Here is a 15,130-nt window from a genome sequence, read left to right on the forward strand (position 1 = left end):
TCTAAATATTTTTTTTCCTTTAGAAAGAGAAAACATTTATGGGTACATCTGACACACAAACATTTCAGTTTCTCAAGGAAAGGTTTTGTCTTATTTCCTCCCAATTACCACACATTTTAATTCAGATCAGAATACATATCATATACCTCTAAAGTACACAAAGTTCAAATGCAAACATCTTAGACCTTAGCAGCTGATCCAGATTTTGAATGCTGAAGTGGTAGTATTTCTATTCCAGCTTGAGATTATGGGCAACAAAGTACTGAAAACTTCATGTTCAAAGGTGGTTTGCATGCATGTATGTGCATATACAACTAATTTTCACAGGGTTAAATAAAAATTAATTTATAGAATCAGGAACTTGGCTACAAATATCTACACTTATGAATTTTTCTGTTTGGCTAAAAATACCTTATTAATTTTAGTTCACTAAAACACAACCCGTCTGTAACTTGATCCATTTTGAGTAGCTATACTTAAAAACAGTGTTATGCTTTCGGTACTAAAGACTGATAACTTGATAGCTCCCCAGGGTTTGTTGGTTACAGTTTAAGTACAGAGTTGACATTACATGCTATTTTTCTGAAAATCCCAGCAGTAATACTACAACTGAGATACTGGTATTTGAAGATATAGTCAAAGATTGTTAGAGTGTGGATATCTTCAAACATATAGTATCATTCACTAACCTGCAATTTTATTAATTTTCAGGTCCCTTTAATCTTATGAAAATGGAACTTTAAAACTGAACAAAAACAGCAATTCAGAAGTATTCTTTGGGCCAATTCGAAACCTGCCTGGATTCTGTCATCCTTACAGTGAATAGTAGGCTACTCTGTAAATAGTCCTCATTATTTCAGTATGAATAAAGGTCACCCAATTTGGTGCTTAGGGATTACATAATTTTCCATCTGCATTTACCAACACTTTTAGAAAACATGCATAACTCATTCATTCTTGTTTCACAGTTGAGAAGCCGGTGTAAAGCTAGATCAAATGACTTATCCTATATTGTTCAACAAGGCAAAGGAAGCCAAGAACAGAATCTCATTTATTTTTCTGAACAGATTTCAATAGAACAGGGTAGCATTCTATAAGCCTTTCTTTTGGCTTCTGTGCCATTTCCAAAGAGCTATATTTTGAAGAAAAGATGCCTGCTGTATCTGTTATTACTGTAATTTCTTAGCCCATCAATGAATGGAAGCAAAAATGCTGTCTGATCCCAACAAACTCTTATTCCAAATGCGGAAGAAAAAGATTACCATAGGTAGCAAATCTACAAATCTGAATGATTTAAGACTTTCATGCAGATTAATGAAATGTTTTATTCTATTTCCCAGAATTTATGTGTTTGTTTTCTCATAATAAAGGAAGTTTCTAGCTTCTGGTTGTGAAGATAGCCTTGACAATGTAAACCAACATACTTTCATCTTGTTGAGTCCTCATCCTTACCAGCTAAAACAATAGCATCAAGCAAAGTTAACTTCCCCCATTCATCTTGCTGGAGTGTCCGCCTTGAAGCAAAATATGTACACTTAAGTACCAACAGTGTTAACCAATTCACTGCTTATTATCAGGTTAGAAATAACTAGTCAGCACAATTAGACAGTGGGTGGATGTTTGTGATGTTCTTGACATGCTATCACTTGAAAATGTCGAATACATTATTGATATGAAAATAGAGAACAATCTACAAAGTTTAAGATATTTTTCTAAACTAAGTATCTGTTTAATGCTGCCTGCCCCCTTAAATTTTGGAATGTACCTCCTTCTTCTGCATATCTAAAACTCTCCCAAACTTAAATGACTCTTAAGATTTCTTACCTACTCCCTACCTCTAATTTTGGTGGTCTGTGACCAATTGCTGCCTGACTGTGAGAATCCTCTGCAATGACAGGGACTTTACTTCATATGTATCTTCAAGTTCTTTGAAAGAATGTTAAGAAAGAAGCATTCAAAATTGGCCCAAAAGCACATGGATACTCATTTATTCTGAACTGATTGAAACAACCAAGCAGAAATTTAACGAAACCTACACTAACACTGTCCTTATAGTATTGGAAGGATGAGAGAGGAGCTAATAGGACCACAGAAAACCTGCCCTGTCTTCTATAACATAGAAATAAAAATAAATAATGTTCGGTTATTAGACATGACATTTTCTGTCTAGAAAGAAAAACACATTACTGGTTGCTTCTGCAGTGCTTACTGCATCCATTTTACAGAAGAAACTGAGGCATTAGGCTAAAAAGGTGATTCAGCAGGAAAGCAATGGCAAAGATGGGAAAGGATGCAAAGTTCCAAGACAGATCTCAGTTTACTAAATCAATCTGCCTCTGCTCAGGTGACATCTCAAGCACACACTGCAAACTCTGTTAACAGCTGCTTGGAAAAGAGCGTATCTGCCTTCTGGGCCCCTTACCCTTAATGACTGAATTATAGCATGAACCCAGAGCCACAACATCAAATAGAAAGGCTGCATTCCACCTTTGCTACAAGAACATAAGCAATGCTGCTATCTATGTGTCACCAAGCTGCCAGCCTGCCAGAGGCAAAGGCTTGCAAAGGAAACCAGCCCTTACAACAAAACTTTTCATAAAGTCCCAGAACAATGCAAATGGACCATCACAGGCACCAAAAAACCATCACTGATTCCTCTCTCTGTATTGTGCAGTGTACTTTGCTTTAGACGAGGAGCAAGTTAATCTAATTAGTACACACAGCAAGTACCTGGTTCCTTGAAATCTGTTTCCCACTTCCCCTTTCTTCTTACCTGCATTCATTTGCTGGACATAAATTTACTGGTAGCTTTTCTCAAACCATTTTTCTACCTGTGTTTTCCTGCCTCTGACTCTTTCTTGAAGTCTCTTTCAGATCAATATTTTTTACACTGGAAAGGCAGATAAACAATAACTTCTAAAAAAAATTCTATAGTATGAGGACAGGGGATGTATTCTTTTGCATAACAAAAGTGAAAACACTTGGAGTGGATTTTTTTCAGAATAAAAATACATTTTCTGACATGGTTCTGAGAGAACACCTGTGCTGTTTTGTTTATTGAGCAATACTTAATATACACTTGATGAACAGCCATCATGATAACATTTTAAATTAAAGTCCATGTGGCTTTAAATGATGGGAAGTTTTTTTTAAAAACCTAAAATTTAAAAACTGTATTTACTTTCCCTGGCAATTGTTTAGCTATTGCGCAGAGATTCTTTTTAACTGTTTGTCTTTAGAAGGCACTTTTCACTTTCCAAGCAGTTAACAAAGATTCTGCTAAGTATTATATGAGCTGCACAATTATTTTGTGCATGCATTTATATTTTCATACCTAGGGAAGCATGCAAAAGCTGCAGTTGGAATGAAGAGCATGAGCAAAGAGAGAAGATACCAGGCAGACTGGCAATGATCCCAAGCTGCTCACACCCTGGTGTTCAGGATAGCACATGTGGGTGCCACATGAGCAGGTGAAACTGTGATTCTGCATGTGTGGAAAGGCAGATAATAATTAAGCAATCAGATGTGCGAAGTGCATCATGCTGGGACGCTCCGTTTCAGATGGGTTGATAGGTTTGAAACCGAAGGCGGTAAGTGAGGAAGTGGCCAAGTTACAGCTGTAATCCTAAGGTTTTCCGCGTGGTCCCTGGAGCGCCACAGTACCAGTCTTGTCCTGACACACTCTCCGGGAGCGTGCCAAGCGCTTTTCAGCCTAAGGAGAGCATTCAACATCTTTCAGCTGCTAAGACTCAAGGATTTGGTCTCTGGATATATTCCAAGGCTCCTCTCCTACATGCCTGTACACCCTGCAGCCCTCCCTAACCACCATCCTTTGCGAGATTCCCCGCTGCCGTCAGCTCCCGGGGACGGTGCCTCGTGCCTGGCAGCGCGGGGAGCCTGACGGGCCGGGGCTGGGATCGGGGTCGGGATCGGGACCGACACCGGGACCGAGCGCTGCCCTCTGCCGACTCCCGCCTGGAGCAGCGCCTGCCGCCGGCACAGCCCCTTGGCAGCGGCAGCGCGGGGAGCCTGGGCGAGGTGTCGCTTCACCCCGGTTTTAATTGTAGCTGCTGCAATAGCTCCAAATGGTGATGCAAAGGGTCATCATAAAGCCCGAGGAGTTAAAATCTACCCTCGCAGGGCTTTATGAGCCATCTATTTCACATCAGTATGGGCTTCTGCATGTTTGTTTGTCCTTCCCTCCCTGTTTCGGCCAAAAATCTTTGCCTGGATGTTGAGTTTTTTAATACTGTAACAAGTTGAAGAAGTATTATTGTTATGGTTACAGTTATCCTTATTGTTATTTCTTTTGAGGTAGAGTTTATATGATTTGGAGAACGTGGATTTAGTCTTCGCACTGTAACTGAACTATTAACCTGAACTGCACGGAAATGTTACACCAAATAGCCATAAATTTGTTCAGCTGGTTCTGGCCCTTTTTAAAGCCAAACCGAGGTAGTTTCTCAAGAAGAGAATAGAGCAGGGGGTCACAGAGGGCACCCACCCCTCTGCTCACAGGCTCTGACCTGAGAAGCACCATGGGGCCCTCTTGTTTCTCCTGTCTGATACACACACACAGAGCTGCTGGAGGGACCTGTAAGGCTGCATGGTCACATCAGCGTGTGGCTCTGTGTTTCCATACAGTCATTCCACGCACAAAAGTTTGAGGGTAAATAAAGAAACCCACCCTCCCATTGACTGAAAGTCACAGCTTGCACCATGGTGCTCAGCCTCCAGAAACGTTCCTCCTTTCACTGCTGCCAGTGGCAGTTTTGTGGTTTGCATAAGTTGCTTCTCATAAATGTCTGCTTCCCTTTCAACCAGGTCTGAGGCATCTGTATTTTAAAGTATAAGCTCTTCTGGGTGAGGTTGGTGAGGGTGTCTGTCTACACCCTTGCAGAGTGTTTAGCACAGCAACCTTGATGTCTTGCCTCACTTCTAACACCTACAGTCATACACCACTAGCAGTAAATGCACAGCGGTGAATATTTTACTCCACCGTCTCCAGCTGAATACGAACGAACTCAGAGCTTTGCCTCTCATCATAAAAATCTTGCATAGCATGAGCTCAAGCTATTTCACAGGTCACCTGCCTTTTCTTAACCATGTATAGAGCTGACTACTAGGAATCCAAATGTGTTTTATGTGTTATTAATAAAGTTAATATTTCTATTAAATACTACTCCAGTCTGGGATTCTCACCCAATCTTGAGCACAATGATCAAGAAAAACACTTTTTGTCACATTATTAAATGTTCAGTTGCAACAGTATAGAAGACTCTGGTAGCAAAATGCCATGTTGACATCTTTCCAGTATGGGAAATTTTTTCCATGGATTTTTTTTTCAAGTCACTTTATTGCAAAACAGTTGCTTTCTGTAATATCACAGATTTATGCAGAGTTTACAATGCAATCATTGCTCCTTGCTATTGAAAAAGATTTATTTAGCTAGTTTTGGCCTTCATTCCAAAAGGCTGAATGCCAAATCATTACAGTGTATCTGGTGTTTTGCTGTCAGAAAATATGATCTAGCATTAAGATACTATTCAGAGACTCTAAAAGCCAGAGAAAATAATTGTGGTAAATCAAAACCTCATAAATACTTTATAAAGTTGTTTTTAATCTCTGTCCTCGTGTGACAAAAAAGTACCAGTTTACATGCAACCAGAATACATGAGTTTTGAGGCTTCATTTCCTATACTGTCTAAGTTTTAAAACAATATTAAAATCTATTCCATATAGATGCAAAAGTCAGGCAGTAGTTGTCACATTATATTTTCTAGTACTACTGCATTTTAATAAGCCAAAAGACAGCAAACTGCTTTTCTAGACTTAACTCCAAATGATGTATTTTCTTTTTTTTTTCTTTTAAAGACACTGAGAGGGTAAGAAACATATATATGGCTCTGAAACTGAGGTCACAAAGGTGCAAGCAGATACAGACAGCCAATGTTCTATGTGGTTAAAGAAAAGCACATGCCAAAGACTTAGGAGCAGCTGGCTCCAAATTTTGGCCTCAGCACACCATGTAAAATTGAACATATGTGTGGACTAGGTTTGACTCCCTTCAGATGCTTCTGAAACACAATAATATCTCACTGGGTAAGAAAGCTGTTCTGGCTTCCAAACTACCTATGCCAATAACTTTTTATTTCTCCACCAAAAAATGCAGAACAATTTTCCTGTGCAGCACATCAGTGTGACAGATAACAGTGACTGCCAGAAGCTTGGAGATGGCAGTATATCTGAGATGGATAATAAACTGAGTCTGTCTAGAGGCATGGGAAACATGGAGGAACAACAGGCAGGATCATAAACTCAAGCAAAGATCATGTCCAGATCTTACTTTGTAAATATTCCCCTTACTTATTTTTGGAGCACCAGAAATCTCTCAGTAATTTACCTTTTAAGGTTGTAAAATTACATAACCTGTGGGCCAAGGAGTCTGCTACCTCACATTGTATTGCATACAAATTCAGAAGCAGTTAACCAATACAATATGGAGGGGTGCTTTTTGCAAAGAGAAAACCACAAAGGCCAGGAGGGAACACTGTTTGAGAAAAGGGGATTAGCTTGGTAGTAGTACTCAGCCTGATCTGACTTGCCTCTGAACAGTTTAAACTGTGGCCATATTCCAAAGGAGGACAGAACTTATTTAATTGCTGTTATGAATTGCTGGTGGGAGAAACTGAAGGTAGTGAAATCCTCCCAAGGTTTGATATTCGTGGTAAGCTGCAGAAGCAATTGCTGTTTTGCCCAGCTGAGGTTTTGTTGCTAGTGGGGAAGGAGACTGACCTATGTGTTCTGAGGTGCCCAATAATTTTATAGGCCTGGCTCAAAGAAAACAGATTTTCATAAAAGAGGTTTTGAGCACTTTCTAAATATTAGGGGACTTAAACAATGTTTCATGTTGAACACTCAGAACTTGACAATATTCAGAGTCTTTAATCAACTTTGAATATTCTAGCCATCATACAGACATGTTTCTAGTAAGAATAGAGAGGGCATCTCACCAAGACACCAAAAAGGGGTCTGGGGAACACGATATAAAATCTGTCTACTTATACCCTCCCATCAGAGCTTTTAATCCATCCTAGTTCCTATTACATCAATGTGCTTTTTGAGTAAGTCAGCCCCTCTGCTGACTGAAATGATAGTCTTGTTTTTTTTAAACCTTCCAGAGGTAGTAAGATTTAACAATTCTGGAATCAAAATTCAAAGTTCTGAAAGAGCTTAGTTTTGCACTGGATATTCCAGTTTAGCAGACTGCAAGTGTGATTACAAATGGGTTACCTCCAATTTACTAGAATTGTGAAATAAGAACTCTTTATTTGGACACTGTCTTCAACAGTCCTTAAATGTCCTCATAGTTTGATAATAAAGCTGAAGTATAAAAGGAAGCCCATCAGTGAAAAAGGGAAAATATACAGAATAGAAGAAACAAAGTTTATTCCAGTTAGATTTAGCTTCTAAGAAATATAAATACAGCTTGGTACCAACCACAATTATTTTTACTGAAACATCCTTGGGATGAGTAGAGACTTTCACATTATTAGAGTCTATAGTTATTCCCTACTTGGTTGTGATTTCTTGCTGATGTCTTCAGAACATGTAAGTTCCTTGTGACTTTCCCTTAAAATACTATTTGACTTGAGAACTACTTTGTGTTTATGAATAATCAACATCAAGTTCAGTGAACCCCCTCTGGACCGAGTATTTGCAAATGTATGTGAAGTTTTACTCCACTGTACACTCTCTGACATAGCACCATGACAGCAGCTGGGTTCTCAGAGTAGAAGGCAAATGTGTCTTTCACATCCTCTGTGAAAAAAGACCCATTATTTATAGCTATGAATATATTAGCCAATCATCACTTTCGAAGATTTTTCTTTCTAATGCTGTGAAATCTTCTAGGTTTTGAAAAAATCTTTTTCCATGTTAAAACTCTAGTTACTAAACCTTCGAAAACAGTTATAATCTTGTCAATCTGCATACAAAAATCACAACTGTATTATTCATATTTTAGGTGTGAGGAAGCTTATATATGTGTGTGTGTGTATATATATATATATATATATCCTACCAGGTATTGTAACAATTTGTTTCTACTATAACTGCTTCTCCTCAAATTTTTGGGTTTAACACTCTTTAGCATGACAAATGTCTGTGTTTCATGAATCATTTTATTTTTTTTTAAAGCATATTAGAGGAAATGACAAAAAACCACAACTGAAAACCACTCCTAAACAAGATTTGCAGTGATGCACTGTAACAGTGATTTAGCACTTGGGGAGGCAATAAGAAGAATATACACACTACTGAGACAATGAATAGTAAATAGTGCTTCACTTGCCACAGTGCCCCTGGCCCAAGGTTTTCAGGTAGCACCATTTATTGCCTGCACCACTCCCCGCTCCACCAAAAACCTATGGTGTAACCAGGTATTCTAGCCCACAGAGCGTAATGGAGGCACAGGACATGATGAAATTTGTCAGTGAAATAAGGCAGAACAGATTACATTTTAACATTTTATTTGTTCTATGCCACAGAAGGAAATAATAAGATTAAAAAAAAACCTCTACAAATTCCCATCTGAGGGAATTCCCAGTTTCTGTTGCAGTCATGCTTTTTGAGTTTTAAATGTTTTACAAAAGCTTACAGGAAATGCTGATGAAGATAAAAATTGTTTTTAGTTGTCAGTTATCAGTGAATATTTCACAGAGGGAATGGACAGACGCCGAATGAAGACAGAATGAAAAAAAAGGCAAAAAGATAGTTCCAATTAATTTTAATATTTTTCTGATTTCAGCTGGCAATATTTGAACCACTCCTGTACTTTTACGCTTCATAATGTAGAATTATTATTATGACGCCTTGAAATACTTAATTTTGGTCAGGTTCTTAATTTTCAACCTCAGAAAAAAACAGCAACATCCTTCCAAACACAATGCTCTCAATCCAGAAGAAAAATGAGTACTAACACAGTAGGTGGTCTTCCCACTAAATTGCTATCAATGCCTGCACCATCTGGGTTTTCCTTGGAGGCCTTCTATCCAAGAACTGACAAGACCCAACCTTACTTAATTTATGAGACAAGATCATAGCAAGTGATGATGTGACTGCAAGCATGTATAGTAACATTTGTGAGGTTTACAAATTTTGTATGAAACAACTGGTGTAGAAGTAGGCTTTTAGGGTCATTATAACACCTTTATGGAATTCTGTGTCAGTGAACTTTCATGGCCTATTCAGTTTACATACTATGTGCCTGGGAAAAGTGCCCAGTAAAGAAAAGAAGATTTCATTTTTTGTTGGAAATAACATGAAAGCTTTAATACACATGGATTATGTTTTGAAACTCTAGAATGTGCCCAATTTTTTTTCTCTCCTCCAGAACATCCAAAAGTGGTAGTCGAGTGCTAGCGTAGTTGCCTACCAAAAATTGAGATAAAGAATAAAAGAGAGTTTATGCAGAGTGAAAGAATAGTTTTGTGTTAAAAAACTTAGCTTTTTTTCTCTTTAGAATTTAACAGAGAAAAAATGTCTGTCCATGTTTAAAGGACTCTAAACAAGAAAATTCTATTTTTTAAACCCTGAAACTATACCTATAGAAGAATTACAAACAGAAGCATATATGTATAAAGGACTATAAATGATTACTGAGAGCAGCAAGCTTTTCAAATCTCTGAGCAGTACAGATGAGTCATCAATATCCCATATAACTCAGAAAGAAAGTGATATATATCTCATGATTAATAATTTCTTAACCGATATCCCAAACTAGAAAGGTTGTGGAAAACCAAGTTCAGAAGTTCATATCCAAGTTTAAGGCAAGCTGAGCTGAATAAAAGTCACTATAGTTCTGACCTCCTATTCACTCATTAATTTTTCATGGTACGAAAATGTTTTGTTTCTACCCTTTTATAGTTAGTAACTTGGCTACTTTCTCAAAGAAGCACTTTTCTACTAACCTAAATATTATTACTCACCAGTTACTTTTTTTCTCCTTTGTTATTGTCTCATTTTAATTATTTTGATTTCTTTTTCCCTTCTTTTTTTCTTTTTAATAAAAAGATTCATTATGCAGGCTTTCACAGTTTCCTAAAATATGCAATAAAGAGACAAGAGATGAAACTTTGCAGGCCATATCCAGCAACACTGGGCAAGTTTTCACTTAATTTCCTCTTAAAATCAGGAATACATCAGGCCTGTCTAGACAAAGACACAGGCTTAAGACTTTAGAAACCCAACTTAGGAGCACTGCCTCTCATAAAGAGAGGATAGAGGGCAGGTTCTCCATTATCTCCAGCTTCTTGATTTTAGAAGACTTCCCTACAACTGAACCAGGCTTCAAGCTGTGAGAAACAGCTGTAACACCTACTTAGTCACTGGTGCTAGAGATGATGTTGAAGATTTAACATACAAGCTGGGAATCTCCATGAAAAGCACTGCCACCTGCTCCTGGGCAGCTACTCTCAAGAATGTCTTCTTGAGGGCAGCTGCCCAGACAGCATGGGTTTATGAAGAGCAGGTCCTGCTTTACTAACCTGATTTCCCTCTGTGACAACATGATCCACTTAGTGGATGAGGGAAAGGCTGTGGATGTGCCTACCTGGACTTTAGTGAAGTCCTTATCACTGCCTCCTACAGCATTCTCCTGGAGAAACTGACTGCTCATGTCTTAGATGGGTATTCTCTTTACTGGGTAAAAAACTGGTTGGATGGCTGGTCACAGAGAGTGGTGGTGATTGGAGTTACATCCAGCTGACAGCCAGTCACTAGTGGTGTTCCCCAGGGCTCAGTGTTGGGGCCAGCCCTGTTTAATGTCTTTGTCAATGATGTGGATTAGGGGATCAGGTACAGTCCGTCTGAAGAAGGCACCCAGTTGGGTGGGGGTTTTGATCTGCTTGAGGGTAGGAAGGCTCTGCAGAGGGATCTGGACAGGCTGGATCGGTGGGCTGAGGCAAATGGTATGAGGTTCAACAAAACCAAGTGTGGGGTCCTGCACTTGAGTTGCGGCAACTCCAGGCAGTGCTCCAGGCTGGGGCCAGAGTGGTTGGAAAGCTGGCTGGTGAAAAAGGACCTGGCGTGCTGGTCGACCTGCACTATTTATAAAGTCATTGGGATAGAAAGCACAGCTCTGCTTCTCACAGACATTTACTTTACTTAAGAATTAATAATCAAATGTAAGTTGGTTAGCCATTTTGAATTAAATGAGACTTGTAAGCCCACAGCCAAAGACCATACAAATTTAATCATACATTTTCAGGAAGAGATCTGAGCAGGAAGGTGGTTCTGTCATTCTGAGAGGAAATCAGTACATAAACCCAGTGTTCACTTTTTCATGTGCAGGTACACAACAGGGTGAAGAAAGAGCATTTTTAAAAATACAGGGTTGTTTTAATGTGAAAGTCAAATGCAGTTCCCATTACTAATAATACATCTGTGCGTTATGGTTATCCTATCTATGTTGCAGAGAGAGTTGCATTATGTAAATTCATATTCCTTCCTTTTGCTTCAGCCTCAGACTGATTCAGACATATGGTTTGCAGAATGCTTGCAGCTATCTCATTTTTGGCACTTCAAATACAGGAAGCAATATGTTATTTGTATATTCTGTTAGGGACTAATACAATACAAAGCACACTGAAAGAGCTCAACTTTGGATCATACCCTTCAATTCTCTCCTGACTAGTCTACACTGTTTCCTGAAAAGGCATCACAGAATTTTTTGCAAAGGTAGTTTGACAGCTGCTCTACTGGTTATTACTAGTCTTAAGTCTTTTCCTGCATTGTTCTGTGCTTACCCTGCAATTTTTTTCCATCGCCTCCGTGTTAGGCTCCAGACCTGATCTCAGTGAAGACAACAGGAATCTTTCCATTACTTCATTACAAATGGTTAAGATTGGAAACCAAGTCTGTCTTCCAGGGTGAGAAGTGAATTGCGTGACTTCCAACTAGAGAGGCTCCACTCTCCATCAGGACATTTGGCTATCCCACCACACCCTAGTTTCTGAGTACTTGTAGGAGAGCTATGGATTTGCTGTGTCAGCATGTTAGGCAGCAGTGCTTGTAAAGACAAGACATAAAATATGTTTCTCTGATTCAGTGTCAACAATGCTTATATGTCATTTCCAGTTACATTTTGTTCTAATATGGCTTAAATTAGAGTCATTTAATCAGTTTTATTTTTTATTTCCTTGTGTTTCAGTCCCAGTAAAGTTGACTTTCTAAAAATCTGACAGATTACAGAGAGTATAATGATACTAAATATTATAATTTAATCTTTTTAAGCGGTGCCCATGGTCATTAATTTACCCTTTGTGAAAGGACACTTTTTCAGTTCTGTCTTCCAAGAGCTACATTAGGGTCTTTTCTTCTAGGAAGAAAACAGGTTAATAAATAATCCGAAGTCTGAGGTTTATTGGCCTTTTTTGTCATTCACCTCCAGTGGGAATTATAGCAAGGAACAGTTGCCCTTGTTAACCTGCAAACATTTTTCACTCAGTTAGGTCATTGCCTCTGGCTCAAGGGTCCAATTTTCCTTTCATTCATTAAGCACATTGGGAAGTGGAGTTCCTAACCCTTTCCAGTCTAAATGTGGAACAATCACATCCCCTCACAATCAAGTGCCAATGTGCTGGGACCTTTACGTTTCACTGTGATCTCTCAATGACGCAAGTTTTTAACAATTGAAGGATATTAAGTCAAAAAGTTGTTTTCTAATTGGAGGAGCTCAGGGGATTTCAAATAATGAACTCTTATAAACTGGAAGCTGGTATATGTGCCTTTCCAATTATTTTTGTTTCAAATCAGGCGAGAGGGCACTGCTAATCTCAGAAAGCAGATTTCAGAAGTTCTACCTAGGAATTAAGGCCATGAAGCATAACAGTTGAGCAGACATAAACCATTATTGCTTTGGGGAGATGAAATTACACAGTTTCATATGTCATTTTTACTGGATGGTGTAATAGCTAAAGAACAATGTAATTCCAGATTTAAAAAGTGTATTTGATATAGCTAATTTACTCCTATAAAGACAGGCTGAGAGGGCTGAGGTTGTTCAGCCTGGAGAGGAGATGGCTCTGGGGAGACTTACAAGAGAGCTGGAGAGAGACTTTTCACAAGAGGGACTGTACAAATAGGAGAAGGGGCAATAGCTTTAAACTGAAAGAGAGAAGGTTTAGATAACAGGAAAAAATTCTTTGCTGTGAGGCTGGTGAGACACTGGCACATGTTGCCCAAATATGTGGTGGATGTCCCATCCCTGGAAGTGTTCAAGGCCAGGTTGGATAGAACCTGGTCTAGTGGAATGTGTCCCTACCTGTGTGAGTGGAACTAGACAATCATTCACATCCCTTGCAACCCAAACCGTTCTATGATTCTATGATGATTTTATGATTCCCTTTGGAGCATTCATAAAGAAAGAAGGAAGAATGAGTGTTTCCTATTGATAAAAGACTTTGCTACAGATAGTCCCTGGATGGACGAATGGTGGATGGGGTCTAATAATTAAGAGCCAGACGCTTGAGTTCTAGATATATATACACCTCTCTATGCAAATCATTGTCTGTGCCAAAATGTAATAAAAATTTCTCTTTGTAATAACTTAGCGACAGTGTTTAAAAAGGGCCAGGTCTATAAGATAAGTAGAAAAATCACTAAACCTTTACAGCAGTACAATTTGAGATTTTGTGAAGTAGGATACTTTAAAATGGGAATTAAATAATTAAATGGGGAACCACTGTAAAATTGCTCAGAAGAGGGTTCAGGACATGGCAAAGGAGAAAACAACTGAGTGAGAGACGTAGAATATTTTTAATTTCACATCCTCATCTGATTTCTAGTCCTCCTGAGTGGCTGGGAAAAGGTACAGGAAGGATTTCTCAGAAGCTATGCATAATGATTTCATGGCATATTTGGAAAGGCTAAACTGGAAAAGAAGTGCAGTTAGGACATGAGATAAGCACAGTATGAACTATAATCTTGGAAATGGAGAATGAAGGGAAAGGGATGCGGCTGAAGACCAAGCAGAGGGAAATAATACACAAAGGATGCATGTAAGTAACAACTCAGCTGTAGACGGAAGAAGAGAAAGGCTGACATTAACATTGGCATTAAACAGAAAACAAGAAAAGAACTGATGGTCAGAGGCTGGCAAAAGAAAAGCTGCTGTGGATTTTCATCTTGAAAATATTGAGCTTATTGTGGTCTGGATAAAGATTCCCAGAAAAGTTAGCAGGCATGTCAGGGGAAGTAGAATATTGTTCAGTGGGGAGAGATGGAAAGGGAAATTTGGGAATTATGTCTTGGCCAATTGTTGAAGAAATTGGAACTAAGTCAAATTTTTAGGGAGGTTCCCAAAGAGAGGGAAAAGAAAAACTAATGCTTTTCAAAAACACACACATCCAGCTTCCTTGTTACTTGTACAACTGATGTGTTAAATGTCAACATTTTGTTATTTCTAAAAAGGAGGGAAGAACCATGTTTTGTTTGAACCATGTAATGGCCAACATGCAGACAGCAGAACTGGAGACTTCAGATGGAAGAGTGTAGGGTAATTAGACACACACATTTAGGAGTCTTTCCTGAATAACTTACCCATGCAGGCAGGCTGTTTAGTACTTTTTGCACTCTCAAAGGCTTGGGGCTGAGTTAGGCAGGAAACTGGTCAGCAAGAAAGTAAGTCACAAAAATTCAGCAGCAATTTTTATTTCAATTGGAATTTGTCAGAATTAAATTCTCAAAGTTTATATGCATAAATACCTGTATATGCAAAGAGAGAGATTGAGGGAAATCTTTGTCAGTATAGTTATAGATATAAAATTGCTATCTGTCAATATTGTGTCAGATACCGGGTAGAGCAGGCCCAGGTCTCCTGTTCAACTGTGTTTGCATCCAGTCCAGCAGAAGTTCCCCCAAGTGAATCAGCAGCCAGAAGGAGTAGCTGGAGGATCCTCCCTACCTCGCTCCCTGTCCCATAGGGTCCAGAGCAGGCACATTTCCCTACAAGCTGGAGCTTCACAAAGCTGACTCCAGAACAACTTTTTCTTTTTTTTCTTTTTCTTTTCTTTTTCTTTTTCTTCTTTTTCTTTTTCTTTTTCTTTTTCTTTTTCTTTTTCTTTTTCTT

The 15,130-nt window shown here is 38.8% G+C and overlaps 1 protein-coding gene and 1 long non-coding RNA gene across 3 annotated transcripts in view; one reads left to right on the top strand and one right to left on the bottom strand.

Moving 5' to 3' along the window:
• The window catches only part of LOC113968319, a 29,107-nt gene extending 27,823 nt beyond the window's left edge, over nucleotides 1-1,284 (top strand). Inside the window, exon 4 of the long non-coding RNA XR_003534480.1 lies at nucleotides 712-1,284. This is a non-coding gene — a long non-coding RNA (uncharacterized LOC113968319). The remainder of the gene's footprint in view (nucleotides 1-711) is intronic.
• Nucleotides 1-15,130, bottom strand: part of MEOX2 (mesenchyme homeobox 2) — a 186,830-nt gene that overhangs the window by 84,454 nt on the left and 87,246 nt on the right. The gene's annotated exons all lie outside the window — the stretch shown is intronic.

The sequence above is a fragment of the Neopelma chrysocephalum genome, unplaced genomic scaffold (assembly GCF_003984885.1).
Source record: "Neopelma chrysocephalum unplaced genomic scaffold, ASM398488v2 Primary Assembly neopelma1_67, whole genome shotgun sequence".
Classification (NCBI taxonomy): Eukaryota; Metazoa; Chordata; class Aves; order Passeriformes; family Pipridae; genus Neopelma; species Neopelma chrysocephalum.